This window comes from Mchenga conophoros, linkage group LG16 (assembly GCF_057382185.1).
Source record: "Mchenga conophoros isolate Kocher_MC1m ecotype Shallow Benthic linkage group LG16, M_conophoros_male_GT1.1, whole genome shotgun sequence".
In the NCBI taxonomy this organism is placed as follows: Eukaryota; Metazoa; Chordata; class Actinopteri; order Cichliformes; family Cichlidae; genus Mchenga; species Mchenga conophoros.
In genome coordinates, this window is record NC_140541.1 from 1,041,589 (window position 1) to 1,048,348 (window position 6,760).

The following is a 6,760-nucleotide window of genomic DNA, read 5'->3' on the forward strand; positions in this document are numbered from 1 at the left end:
ATCTGGCACCTGAATCAGATCTCGTAAGGTTGCCACTTGTCGAACAAGAAAGAGAGCGAGACAATGAAAATGAACAGGAAGATGTGCCCGACTACAGCCGTCAGGCTGATGCTTCAACAGAAGTCAGAGCCATCAGGGAACCCCCTGCTATTGATCCCACATTGTTACGTCAGATGTTTCAGAATCTGAACAAGAAGCAAGCCTGCATATTTTATGCAGTTAGAGACTGGTGCATTAAAAGAGTCTGTGCTCTAAATCCAGAGCAGTTTTTCTTTTATATTAATGGTGGTGCTGGAACAGGAAAATCACATCTTATCAAATGCATCTACTCAGAAGCATCTAAGATACTGAGCAAAGTGCCCAGATATGCAGACGACGTTGACATATCAAAACCCACTGTCCTGTTAACTGCTTTCACTGGGACTGCAGCTTTTAACATTTCTGGAACAACACTGCATTCTCTTCTCAAGCTGCCTAGAAGCTTAAAACCTCCCATTCAGGGACTTGGCAATCAGCTGGATGAAGTCAGATCAGAACTTTTGAATGCTGAAATAATCGTCATTGACGAAGTGTCTATGGTGTCAAGACATCTGTTTTCATATGTAGATGCAAGACTCAAACAGATCAAAGGGACTCGGAGACCCTTTGGAGGCATGTCAGTCATTGCTGTCGGAGACTTCTATCAGCTACCCCCAGTGCGACAGTCTAAACCTCTCTGTGTGCACGACCCGTCTGAGATCGACCTGTGGCGGGAGCATTTTCAGATGATCACTCTGACTGAGATTATGCGTCAGAAAGATGATGTTGTCTTTGCAGAGATGCTGAACAGAATTCGTGTGAAAGGAAAGTTGGATGAGCTTTGCGAAGCAGATAGAAATTTGTTGTCACAGGCCATAACTGAACCAGCCCTTTGTCCAACTGATGCGTTGCACATTTTTGCAACTAATAAAGAAGTGGATGCACACAACTCTGCAACACTGGCTCTGCTCCACACTCATATCATTGACATCCATGCAGATGATTATAGAAAAGATCCTAGAACTGGCAGAATGGCACTTCAAGACAGACCATTGAGAGGAGGTAAAAACGAGTTACCAGACACACTGAAAGTTGCAGAAGGAGCTCGTGTCATGCTCACCAGAAACATTGACATACAAAATGGTTTGGTTAATGGAGCTTTTGGAATACTACTTAGAGTAGTTCACTCTGAAAACGACCAACACATAATCAAGCTTGGACTTAAAATGGATAATGAGACATCTGGAAAGAATAACCGCACACCAGCAGACGACATGGTGTACATTGAGAGAGCAGAGGAGAATCTGAAGCAGAAAGGAGTGGTACGAAGACAGTTCCCAGTGAAGCTGGCCTTTGCATGTACAATACATAAGGTACAGGGTATGACAACTACATCAGCTGTTGTCTCTCTTAAGAGCATTTTTGAGCCCGGCATGGCCTACGTAGCTGTCAGTAGAGTGACGTCTCTCAGTGGACTGTATCTTCTTGATATGGAGGAGAAAAAAATATTCACCAACCCAGAAATCACTGCAGCGCTTGAGAACATGAGACAAGCCAACCTTGATGACATGATGCCTCTTCTACACGTGAGGCAAACACTGAGCAGGTCAGAGGTTTTCACCATTGTTCATCATAATACAGAGGGACTGCCAGCTCACATTAATGACATCAAAAGTCACCATGAATTGTGTCTAGCAGATGTTTTGTGCCTAACAGAAACACACCTGCGGGGCTCTTTTGTCGCAGAGAGTCTCCACTTGGAAAATTACAATTTGTTCAAACGCAACAGACACCTGTCCTACACAAACTTTCCCCAGATGGCAAACAGAAGTGGTGGTGGAGTTGCTGTTTATGTGAAAAGTGACATTCAAGTGCATGAAAAACAGTACATTCATAATGTAACTGACCTTGAATTTCTGGCTTTAAAGGTTGAAGCACCAGTCAGTGCTCTGATTGCAGTTGTATACAGACCTCCAGACTACACTCTGAGGCCATTCCTGAAAAACCTGGTAAGCCTATTAGACTCATTGGAGATCATGGACTGTCATCCCATCATAGTTTGTGGTGATTTTAATGAGAATGTTTTATCCAGTGCAAACAAACCAATCCTGGAGCTGTTTGAGTCTAGGGGATACGCACAGGTCATCACTGCCCCTACCACAGAGAAGAACACACTGCTTGACCTAATTTTCATTTCTCAGTCAGATCGATGTCTCCATTCTGGAGTCATGAAGACCTACCATAGTTACCATGACCCAGTATACTGTGTATTGTCCTGTGATGATTCATGATCTAGATCTTTGAATACAGTAAGTAATATCTATATTTTTGAATGACTTAAGAAAGTAGAGCGATATTTAAAAGTTGACGCTCTGCATTGCAGTATAATGGTTGAATTGTTTACATAAAATACAATTACATGAATTAAGTAATGATATCAGTAAAAGATGACAATTTTATTTATCACAGAAAATCTAAAGTTCACTAACAGTAACCTATAAATGTCAGAAAAATCAAATATAGCAGTTTAAAATGAATAGTGTAGGCATATCCTCTCTGCAGCCAGGCTTCAACATCCTGCCAGGCTGCCCCAGTCTCACTGTGGCTGGGAGGGAGGGAGGGTGGACCAGAGGATTGCCTACACAACACATAAATGTTCAACAGCTTCTTCATTGTTTCTGAGAGAACAATAATGACTAAAGGTTGCTTTTTAAAAAAACAAACAAACAAACAAACAAACAAACAAACAAACAAACAAACCTAATTACAGCAATAATGACAGTTAAGCCACTTTATGTGTGCCTCTATTTTGAAATACTATTTACAAAAATGTTATTATTTTGGTTTGTTATAAACTTTAAACTTTTTCAAAAGTATACGATTATATTTTTGGACAAATCTTTCGATGAAACATACATTTTTATGAGCTTTTATCATGTTTCGGCCAGTGCAATCATCAGGGTGGGTCTGGGTTGATAACTGCACATTTCTGGCCAGAAATGTTTCAGCAGTGTTACATAAGTAGTACATATGTAACACTTGCTTTCTGTTACCAGCTGATACCCTACATTTGTATAGACATTGGATGGTGTGAGGTTGGGGAGTTGAGTGGGGGGGGGGGGGTTTACGGTGGGAGCTGAGGGGGGGGGGTGTTAGGTTTCCTTTTTTCTTTTTCTTTTTTAAGAGAGACACAGTCCTCCTGTGTCTTCTCCAAGCTTCACATGTAAGATCCAACAGTGTGAAGCACATAGCAGCTAGAAACTGTAATGCCACAGATCAGAGAGGCTTCATCATCACCATCTTCATCGCCGTACGATCAGAGCGTGAGACTTCACATCTGGAGCACAGGAGACATTCTGTGATAAGTCCTCCTTCTAGCTTGTCCCACAAGCAGTCGGTGAGATTTACTCACAACAAAAAGGGTTAATGACATAATTTCCATGAAAACATGTATTCATTCTTTGTAAAGTGTTTAAATTGTGTTTTCACTTGACCTTAGGAGTGTTAGAGTGTATTGTAATGTCTGTACTCAGGTGTTTCCCTCTGTGATCCATCCCCATCAGAGCTGAGACACTCAGGACTGAACAGACTGCACAGTTTCTGTGACTGAGCCTCCAAAACACCTTCTTTGAAACCACTCATGATAGAAGGGCTTCATATTTGCAGCAGCACTACTACAGGTATTCAGTTTATTACAGGATGTGTTTGTTTCTTAGGACCAGCTCTGAGTGCACACTACCTAACATATACACCTTTCTGTTCATTACAAACCAACTACTCTGGATCATATGGCCAGTTGGCAGGAATGTTGCTGCAGGAAAACATCCCTGGAGATCACCATCATTGTCAGACTGACTGTGCCTCCTCTGTGCAGTGTCAAGATCCTCTCTAAATGAGTGTGTAAGTTAACATTTTCATTATTTTATTCCCTTTGACAAGACAAGTATCACTGATATTTACATTTACAACTACATATGTTCCCGTTTTCTGCTCTTCTTTTAAAGTCCTCAGCTATCCTGCTTCTGTGCTGCTTGCCACACATCAAACACTGGCCGGATGACAGGGAGGATCCACTCTGAAGTCACTGGACGTGATGAGGATCATATGGGACTTCATAGTTTCACAGAAACATTGTGCTCTGTGATTACAGGTTTTAAATGGATACAATGACGGCCTCTCTCTGATCAACAGGCTAAAGGATTGTTTTCATTGTTAGTGCTCTGTACAATGTATGCTTATTTAATATTTCATCACAGAGCAAACCTTTATTTATTTAACATTTTTTTTATTTTGTTTTAATGTTGAATTAACTGTGGGGATTTTTTTAAGTGGGCACTTGGGATGTCATATGACCAGAAATGTGGTAACTGGAATTCAACAGTATGGAAGAAAAAATCTGCTGAGAACGAAACATACAAAAACCCCCAAGAAAATTCAAATTCATTCCATGTAATCCAATCTAAAACATTTTAAACTGCTGAACAGCAACACAAACAGTGTTAAAAAACAGTGTTAACAGAATGATTATGATGATTTTGTACCAAAGTTTCAGGTCACATGGCACACCTAGTGTGTAGTGTGGGGTATCAGCTGGTAAGTATAGGTTTTTTCATATTTGTGTCCTTAGAGTTTAGATAGATAAAGCCTTGTGTATAATAATTAGTCATAACCACAACTCAAAGTCAGGGACTAACTAAATTTGGGACTTTGTGTCTGAGCCCAGGTTAAAACAATGTGTAAAAAAGCATTTAGTGGCATGGCTGAACAATGCTGTATTGATACTTATTTATCCATGTTCACAAAAAGGACTAATGTGTTTATTTGATTATTTGCATGTGTTAAACTGTGTCACCACCTTAGGCTTTCATTTGAGTTTACTCACAAATCTCTATACAGTTCTCTTTTACCACTGTGTGGACTCTGTTTACATTAAAACATAAAAAAGAATGAGTAATAAAAAGATGTGTAGACAGATCAGAAGATTAAGTAGACCGATAGAAACAGCTGTTCAGCCATGTTCTAAGAAACCAACACAATTTAAAGGTTCAGGATTGTGGTTTTAAAAGTTGAATTTTCATGTATTTCATATGTTGCTCATTATTTTTTATTTAGTTATTTAATTTAGTTATTTTTCTTTATTCTACCAGTCCTTTTCAGAAAGAAGCTGTATATGACTTAAGATTTTTATGTTATTTTCTATGACATACAAAACAAATTGATGTATGTAATACTATTAAACATGATATACACATGTGTATATGTCTGAAAAACATCATGCTGTATATTAAAGTTTGTATTTTCTGCAGAATGTTTGTTCATCTTTTAAGTTCATTTCAATTAGAAGAATATGAACTTTTAATATTCATTCAGAGGTTTTCTGACTCTAAATTTTCTTTTGTCATTACTCATCTTTTTATTATTTACATTTTAAACATGCTTAGCTTTTTCCAACTTCTTCTGTGTGAACATCAGCTTTCAAAAGTTCTGCACTTTTATTTTCAGGTTAAAAATTCTGTATTTTCCAGCTCATTCAGATTTTTAACTTAACATTCAGCAATTAATTCATTTCAGTGCATACATTCAGATTCAAGCATTCACACTGCAGTTTCTTCAGAAAATGCACTTTCTAGTTATTATATTTTATTCTGTATTCCGTACGTTTTTTGTAATCCTACTCCTTCAAAACCGTTCAACTTAGAAAAACCATTCCAACACCGTTAGATTCCTATTCTTTTGGACAACACTGCTTCCATTTTTCATATTTTTAACATTTATATTTTTAATTTTATTCAACTTTATTCAACAAAAATTTATAATGTATTTCAATGGGGAGACCCTTCAAATCCTCATTCAACTTACTCATTTTTAAACTCTTACTACTTCCACATACATTGACATAGAGCCACCATTCAAACTTTAAAACGAAGACAAGACATTCAACTATTCAACTTGCATTTATCTTTTCAATATCTATTATACTTTTTCTTCAGTTCCAGTTTAAGTTTCATGATGTTTTTTCACCCGTTTCAGAGTTTATAATGGGTGTGTATGGGACGGAATGTTGGGGCTAGAGTGAGACAGCTCAACTGCTAGAGTGAGAGGAGCAAAAAAATTAATCTTAAAATCTTTTTTAAAACTGCTGCTGTGTCCGCAGCGTTTGCTCTACAGGTATGATTTTACCCTCAAAACGTAGCCATGGCGGTCCTCTTTCATCCAATGTGTTTACTATTGTACTAGGTGTTATGGTTCTTTCATAAATGTCACCAATGCACAGCCTCCTCCCTCCAACTCTTCCATAGACTCTAATGTTAAAATGGCTCAGAAGGTTGGTTTGAAAATCAGAAGAGCATGGTGTCTTTACACTGTCACCACGTCCATATAATAAACTCCACAGGCATGAAAACTGAGAATTCAGTAGACTAGAAGCTGCTGTCGCTCACGGTGAAAGAATTTCGTCAATACGACTTGTACTTTTCATATGGGAACGATTTGTTTCGGCCTGACTTTTCTGTTCATTTTAAGCAGCAAAAGTGAGGTGCATGTCTGTGCAGGCTCACACCTGCCTGCTTAACGAGCTCTCTCTCACTCTGCCAAGGTTAAACCTAAAAATGTTAGATTGTAGTAAGATTAACTTTTTCAAAAGTACAATAAGACAGATTTGACAGGGTTTTGCCACAGATTAATTAGTATATGCCAACTAAGTAGAGCATTGTGATTGGCACAAAGGTTTTTCAGATCTGGG

General features: G+C 38.5%; 1 long non-coding RNA gene across 1 annotated transcript; it reads left to right on the forward strand.

Annotated features, from left to right (window-relative positions):
* Positions 1-3,167: 3,167 nt before the first annotated feature.
* Positions 3,168-4,424, forward strand: LOC146556042 (uncharacterized). Its single transcript, XR_014888980.1, has 3 exons — positions 3,168-3,698; positions 3,815-3,918; positions 4,023-4,424. It is a non-coding gene; the product is annotated as an uncharacterized LOC146556042 (long non-coding RNA).
* The last annotated feature ends 2,336 nt before the right edge of the window (positions 4,425-6,760 follow it).